This window comes from Corvus brachyrhynchos, unplaced genomic scaffold (genome assembly GCF_000691975.1).
Source record: "Corvus brachyrhynchos isolate BGI_N302 unplaced genomic scaffold, ASM69197v1 scaffold56, whole genome shotgun sequence".
Lineage (NCBI taxonomy): Eukaryota > Metazoa > Chordata > Aves > Passeriformes > Corvidae > Corvus > Corvus brachyrhynchos.
In genome coordinates, this window is record NW_008238664.1 from 3386971 (window position 1) to 3394875 (window position 7905).

The 7905-nt window shown below is 49.2% G+C and overlaps 1 long non-coding RNA gene across 1 annotated transcript in view; it reads left to right on the forward strand.

Annotated features, from left to right (window-relative positions):
• The first annotated feature begins 7727 nt into the window (after nucleotides 1-7727).
• The window catches only part of LOC108447548, a 15808-nt gene continuing 15630 nt past the window's right edge, over nucleotides 7728-7905 (forward strand). The window contains exon 1 of the long non-coding RNA XR_001863167.1: nucleotides 7728-7903. This is a non-coding gene — a long non-coding RNA (uncharacterized LOC108447548). The remainder of the gene's footprint in view (nucleotides 7904-7905) is intronic.

Genomic DNA, 7905 nt, shown 5'->3' on the forward strand with positions numbered 1-7905 from the left:
CACTAGTGAAAGAAAAGAGGTGTTAAAAAATAAATTGTAAAATGAGGTGGAATAATAACTGTCCTGGGTACAGAAATCTCAGAAACATCGTGGCCTTCACTGCCCTGGTGGGTAAGAGAGCTCTGGGTGTTCACGACCCTGCTGAGTCCTGCAGTGTGTCCTGGGAGGCTGGCTAGACCTGGAATTATTGGTCCTTGCTCTCTTTTTAATTTTATCCACATGACCAGACTACTGAAGTACCGTTCAAAATGTGCCTTGCTGCTTTTTCTGCCTTGCATCATCCCGTGTACTCAAGCCCTGTTGTTCCCGTGGGTCATTCCTTTGGGCACATTCATGGTGCATGGTTTCTCTGACTTAGACGATGAGATGGCAGCTTTTAAAAGCATTTGTATTTTCCCCAATGCCTGGAGCGAAACTGAGGCCAGAAACATTTCTGGGCATGAAACCTGCCTCTGATCATGTTAGGATTTTGTTCCATGAGGACTGCTTGGCTGCCAGAGGGCAGAAGCGAAGGATTTGGAAAAAGATAACTCCTGCTCTGCAGCACGCCCTGAGCAGCCACCTACCACCAAGCCAATCAGTCAGGGCAGCGTAGCAGAGCTCAAAGCTTGGGACCAGATTGTTTGCAAAGCAGAAAAGAGGAGATTCATCGACTGCCTCTTCTCTCCTCCTGGCAACTCTCATTGTATTTTGGGCACAGATGCTCAGACTCAGTGCTGGTAACTGTTCTAGAAACATGCGGCCCCAGGAGACCGACGTAGCTGCAGTGGCAGGGAGGGAATGACGCGGATACTCGTGGTGAGCAAAATCTCCAGGGCCACATCAGAGATGTACTGTACCCAGACCCAGCTGTTTTTCAGGACATGCTTCCTGCACACGCAGGATTGCTGAGATCTCAGCCTTGGCAGTGCCCATAAGGATGCTCCTGTTCCTCTAGAGCCTCTCAGACGTGAGGATGCCCTGCAAGGGGACAGGAAGTCATAAAAAGGCACAGGATGATCAATATTTCACATTTTCCCAAAGGAAACCAGAGTTTAAATCCACCGTGCATCTGTGCAGCTCCAAGTAGAGATGGACACTGCTACCTCACAGGGACAAAGTGGCTCCTGGCTCTGCACCACGGCCACAGAGTACATGCCCCTGGTGCCATCAGTTGCTAGCAGGGAGAGGGATGCTCGGCCAAGGTGTTTCTCACAGGACCCCTTTGATTTTGTCAAGGTGTTTCATTTCTAGTGGAGGCCTTGGGGAAAGGCAGCTGCCAGGGACTTCCAAGCAGGATGAGAGCATGCCAGAGACAGGCAAGACTCCAGACCATTTAGTTTTCTAAATGTAGGTTTATTGCCCACCTGGTAGGGAAGGGGGTTGGTTTCCTTTCCCTGATACAAGAAGTTGGAGGAAGCTTGCAACGTCTCCCTTGCCACAGTGCAAACCCTTCAAAAGCTTTTTCTCCTTCAAAATGAGAAACAATTAAACACACAGGTAAAGAAAAACGGTGAACAAAGCTCCCTGTGTGGTGAGCAGTGGCAACTCACTGCCATTGAGAAGAAGTCTCCCCATTTCCCCCTGCAGTGCCAGGTCACACCTGGCCTGCAAATCACAGCGGGTTTTTGTGCAGGTGCTGGGATGTCCCACCTGAGACAGCTCCCAGGGTGCTGGCATGGCTCTAAGCACTCCATGTCATTGCTGGGAGCCACAACTCCCACAGTTTGAGCAGCTCTGGCCAGGTGCAAATGTGTTCAGACCCTGGAGGGAAATTTGGCTTCAGCTTCATTTTTTGAGGGCACCATTCCTCAGTGGAGTGCAACATACTTGAGAGCCTGAAGGCTCCAGGATCAGCCAGAGGTAAATCAGGTCTGGCATCCCATCTCTGGGGCTATTTATCACCCTCCTTGCTACTAGGGATGTCTTATAGCTGCCTCCTGCATGCTGCTCCTTGAGGGGACAAGCAGAGCAAGTTCCCTTAGCTCTGCACGTGGGGTTTTTGCCCAGTTTTGGTGTGAGGCCACTGGCTGATGGGGAGGAGCCCTTTCGTGGTGTCCCACAGCTCATGGATAATGCTGGGGCCCAGTGACTTGCTGGCACAGGCCCCGGTACTTACTCATGCTGCTGTTGTGACAGGTCCCAAATCCACAGTGCAAGAGGTATTTAATGAACTAAGGAGCCTGTGGGAATGGCGTGTTTCCCTCAACCCCGCGGTAACTCCGGGTATTTGCTCTTTTCGAGTCAAAGCTATCTGAGAGCCCAGGCTCTCTCTTTCTGAGAGCCATGCAAAAAGGAGATATTTTGTACAGCCGCTCAATGACCCGAAAGGCTGAGCCGGCCTCTGCCTGGCCTCCCCTCCAGAGCTAATGACTCTCTCAACCACGGCAGGACCTGGATCTCAACCAGGGATGAGTCGGCTTCACCACAGCTGTCATCTCCCATGCTTCAAGGCTGTCTCACCCAATCTGACCCTGTGAAGTGTGTCAGACTCACCTCTCCAGACCTCTGGATGCACTGGCTCTCAGCTCAGTGCTGGTCACGTCACAGTGTTTGTGGGGAGCAAGGGGGTCATTTCTGTTCCTGTAACACAAACCCCACTGCAGGTCCCCAAAGAAATAAGAGAGTTATGCCTGGGTCACTGCTCTGGAGCCAGCTCAGCCCTCCCCCTCAAGGCCACTGTGCAAGTTCAGCACACACCAGCTTTTCCCCAACTCTGACTTTTTCATTTTCTCCCCAAACTTTTCCATCAGCCCTCCACAACACAGGCACAAAGCTTCCTACCACCTGTGCAGAGCTTTGCATGGATGGCACCGATTCTCCCTTTTCCTTTCTCACCTTCAAGCCCTGCAGCCGAGTGGGACAGCAGAGCAGGCAGCTCACCCACATTCGCACTGGGGTGAGCCGAAATCCGTCCCCAGCCCCTTGTGCTGTGGGCACAGGCACCTGCAGCTGCCCTGCACTGGGGGAGAGCGCGGCGACAGCCGGCAGCACCGCATCCATGTGAGCCGCGCTCGGCCAGGAGCGGGAGCTATTTCTGGAGAGCCGCTTCTCGTGGAGCAGGAGCTGCAGAACTCAGAAGCACTGACCGAAAAAGAAAAGCCCTGGTGTTTCGAACGGGAAGCGAGGTTTCCCAGCCTCCTGCCGGGAAGGACGGGTGACATCCTTGAAAAAATAAGAGAGGTCTGCAGCGCTCTGTGGCAGCAGGGCTCCAGAGGAGCTCAAAGGCTACTTCAGTAAGACCGTAAACACGCCAGATCCGCTGTTGTTGCAGAGCTCCGTGAAATCGGTGATGTCTGAGCGGAGTTCAGCTGGAGAGCGCTGGTGCTATAAAAAACAAAGTGACTTTGGGCTTTGACGCTTCCTCCCGACACACAAAAAGGTGATTTGTGATTCAAAAGACAAGGAATTTATCATCAAAAGGAGCTGGGACAGAGCTCAGTGTTTACACGTGGAAGAACAAGACAGGCACCAAGAGCAGATATATTTATACTCATCCATTAATAAAAGAAGCCAAGTCAACCATACCTTTGTGCTAAAGTTAGAGCACAGCACTCTGCATGTCCTTAAAAAGGCAAGAAAGTTTCCACAAACTGGGACAGCTGCTCCCAGTGCCGGCTCTGTGCATCTCCTCCTTGGCGCACACAGGGACCCCGGCATCGGTGTGCTGCAGCAGGAAAGGGGCCAAACAGCGAGGCTTCTCCAAGTGGGAAGGCTGACTCCTAGAGTCTGGTCATGGGCTGGTGGCCACTGCCCCTCAGGAGCCAAACAGCCCCTGCTCCACCTTCAGAGACCTGCAGGAGATGCCTGCCTCTTGCCAGAAACAAAAATCCTCCAGTTTCAGCTCCAGTATTCTCACTGCTTCCCTGGTTATGGGGCTCACACAAGCCAGGAGCTTTCTCCTCTGCCACGGGTGACATGAGGGAATGCTGGGCTTGGCACACTTGGGCTGGCCCTGTGAGCAAAGAACTGGTTTTGTGGGGCTGCCTCCACCAACCAGCAATGGGAAGAGGAGCAGCACCCAAGGGTTCCAGGTTTGGGCCAAGGGGTCAGTGTGAGCCCAAGGTGAACAGAGCACCCAGCAGAGAGGATGGTTCATCTCCAGTGAGGTCAGCAATAGGGCTGGATGGGGTAAGTCACTGGAAGCTCCTGGATTAGTATTTGGCACTTAGAAATGCTTTAGCAATCACTAATTGCAGTAAGTTCCTTAACCCAACAGCTATGGCTGGAGTTGCCTGGCTTCACCTGCCGTGTGCTGGGGAATGTTACACCAGTGGGCAGGAAAGACACGGAAAAGTCAGATCTCTGTTCCTTGCAAGGTGCTTCTAGAAAGCAATCAATTATCCTTCCTGACAAATAACAGATGAGCTCTCACCGTTGTTTTTCTGTTTCCCCTCTCTTCCCCCAGCCAGTTCCAGCCCTTAAACCATGCTGGAAGCAGCAGGAGCCTGCACTGGACACGCTCTGCCAGGAATTATCACGTTTCAGGCAAAGTGAGAACAACCACAAAAAATACATCTTGTCTAAATCAAAGTTAAGCCCATTACAGTTTTTCTCCTCCCCACCCCGGTGAAACAGCTGCAAGCAACAACCAGCCCCGGCTGCACAGGGAAGGAAACAGTTGCAGGCACACAGCGGAGCGGGGGTCACCTCTCACTTCCCAGGACATGTTGAAGTTGCTGGCACTGCAAAATGCATTTCCCCTCTGAGCTCACGCTGAAGATGCTGCAGTTACATGAACTTGCCTCACCTTTGAGCAAGACATAGCACTAGACGGCCTCCACAGATCTCTTCCAACCCAAATTATTCTACAACTTCGCAATTTTCTGCATAAAGACAGAAAGAGGGCATGCAAATAACTCTTCCTCCCACACCAGCTGCTAAGCTAAGCTCTCCTATCAAAGGGATGCTCAGGCTGCCATCTCTGAGCCAGTACAGTCAAGAGAAGTCCAGCAGCAAAATCCTGACAAGAAGTCAGCTTTGCTACTGGCACAGGGATCAGGACTTCTTCTTGAGCTTTTGGGTCAAATCTCCTGATGCAGCTTGTCAGTGCCAGCCTAAGATGCAGCCTTAGCAGTCACACTAACCTTACCCTTGAGCTCTTCTGCAAATTCAGTTTGAATTCATAAATCAGTACAGTGTGACCCGAATGCTTTCCAGCAAACGTTACCATTTCTTGACTCCATCCCACCCTGCAGCAGCCAGGCACAGCCATGTGGCATCAAGATTCTTGCTCAGCAGCCACACTGGTGGACCCTGGGCTGACACCAAGGCCCGTGGCACAGAGCCCACGCCCAGGTTATTGCCAAACCCTCTGCCCAGGTCCTTCCCGACGGTGGTACTGTCACTCTCAGGTGATGCTACCTACACACACAGAAACAAGCACCATGGCTCGTGATCAGCTGTGACTAGCGTGATTTGTCTATTACTTATTACAATTATTTACAGCTTATAGAAAGGGGGAATGTATTAAATCAGCTGTGTTTGCTTCCTCAGCCAGCTTGCAGTGCATTCCAAGAACCTCTGCTTCCTTTGGTGAGCTCTACTTTTGATAAAGCACATTGAGCACTGCTGAATATTACAACACTTTTACTGACTCATTAGTGAACTCCAAGATTTTACAGCTTTGCCTTGAAACGAAGGTAGGCTGGAAGACCTAGAGCTCCTTTGCTGTGCCCCTGGAGCCTGCCTCTGCAATACCTTTCTCCCAGCACAGCAGAGCTTCCTTTCAAGACCTTTCCCAGTTCCACCAATGCAGAATCCCTTAACCAGCTTTTCTTCAACAATTATACAGCCCTGATTTCCAGGCATCTAATTTTAGCAGTCACTGTTGAACATCCTCTTGAGTTATTGTTAGAATGAAATGAGGATCATCTGACAGGAACATATCCTTGGTAAATACTGGGAAGGAATGCTTAAGGAGCTCGCACACCTTCCTGCATCATAATCAACAATCCTACTGCCCAGGGACACACCTTATCCCACCCTTCTTGTTCCTGCTACCTTGCATTTCCAAAAGCAATTAAAGCACCAGCCTCAACTGTACTAGGCATATTTGGCTGTATCATTTTGCTCAGTTATTGTTTCAATAATCACTTCCAATTAGCCACAGGGATTTATTATTTGCTATTTTTAGGATCATTTCAGTTTAAAAGGCATTTGATTACACGGATCTATATTTGCATGACATCTTTCACTGGAGGATTTGTAAGTACTACACAGAATGTGAATGAATTTCTGCTTGTCTGCAGCAACACTCCTTTTACAGGCAGGACAACAAGGGCAGTGATTAAAAGACGTGTCCAAACTCCCAGAGGAAATTTATGCCGACACAGGAGCCCCAGCTTCCAGTTATGTGTTAACTATTAAACCTGTGCTAACACAGATGGAGGGAGCGAGGGTGGCTACACAGGCACTAAAGGAGATGCCGACACCGTAATTTGAAGTGGTTGTCTCTCCTTTCACTAATAGGCTCAAACACCAACTAGGCTTGGAGAGAAAAAAAAAAATAAAAAGGCTTCTTATTAAATACCAAACAATTGGCCCTTTTCTGCTAATAAGCAGCAATGGGAAAGAATGGCAGGGAAAGGTGTGGATTTTCTGAGAGGTTGGTATAGGAACAGATGGAGCTGGGATTTTGCCAGCATGACTTGCCAAGGCTTCACCCTTTATCACTGTTAAGAAGATCCAATCTCCCGGCTTGTTCTTCACACCAGCTTCCCTTCTTTGTGTTTTACCTGCCAAGGAGATGCACCAGCAAAATTCATCCAGATGTGCTGAAAAACAGACAACACATGGGAGCCAGCAGACTGGTGTTTCTCTCTTTTATTTAAAAACAGTGCTTCATTACCATTTGCAAAGGGTTAGGAAGGGTTTCCCCCCTTGCTTAGAGTTTATAAAAGCCAGCAACATGATCAATAATTTATACACATGGATAGTAATACAAAAAAAAGGAATAAAAGCTAAAGATCTAACTACTCCAACCTTCACAATTCCAGCTACTTGATAATAATAGGAATAACCCAATGAATACTGTATGGTCTGAAAGCTACTATACAATATGATACTTAACGAGGGAGGGCGGGAAGTTAAAGGCTGTCACAAAGCCCTGGGATGCAGATACTGCTTCTCCAGAGTCAGCAGGGAAATGGGACCCTGGGCAAGCGGCTCGGGCGTCCTAGGAAATGATCCAGGGGAAGGGAACGCGTCCCACGTGGGACACGTCCTGTTCCCCAGCAGTACCTGGCAACGGGAGGTGCTGGGGAGACTGCGAGAAGGGGCAAGTCTGTCACTGCCATGGGAGGTGCTGCGGCATCTCAGCCTCGCACTGAAAATCTCCAAGTCTCAAAGAAATCAGCCTGTGAGGTCAGTAAAATACTCCACCAGCTCCGTATCACTCTACAGCCCTGGTTCTCATTTGCTATCAGCCCCAGGTTTTAGCTCCAGCTATTTACAAGCAGGATTTATCATACTAAAAAAAAAACAAAACAACAAAACCCAACAAAAACCCGAACAAAAAAACAAAAAAAAAAAACCCCAAGGAAAGAAAACAAAACCAAATCATATCCCCTGGGGTATAAGAGGATGATTTCGTCACTTGATAATGCAGCCAAATCGAGCTGCCAAAACTACAACACTCACACAAAATACTGTGAACAGAAAAAAATAGAAAAACATGACCAGAACTGAGACTACTCATGTGGGAGGCCTGATTTCTGTAAGGAATTTACTCCTCAGGGAAGCAACAAGCCCCTCCACCAGCAGAGAACTGGGAATCTGGCAAGAGATTTATTGACCCACTTCAGAACAACAACAAAAATTTAGAAAGAAAAAACATTCTTAAGATTAACAGGCATTTTGCTGACTCAGACTGCCAGCCAAATGAATATCTGGGTGGACGGCTTTAGACACCAGCAATCTCCTGGT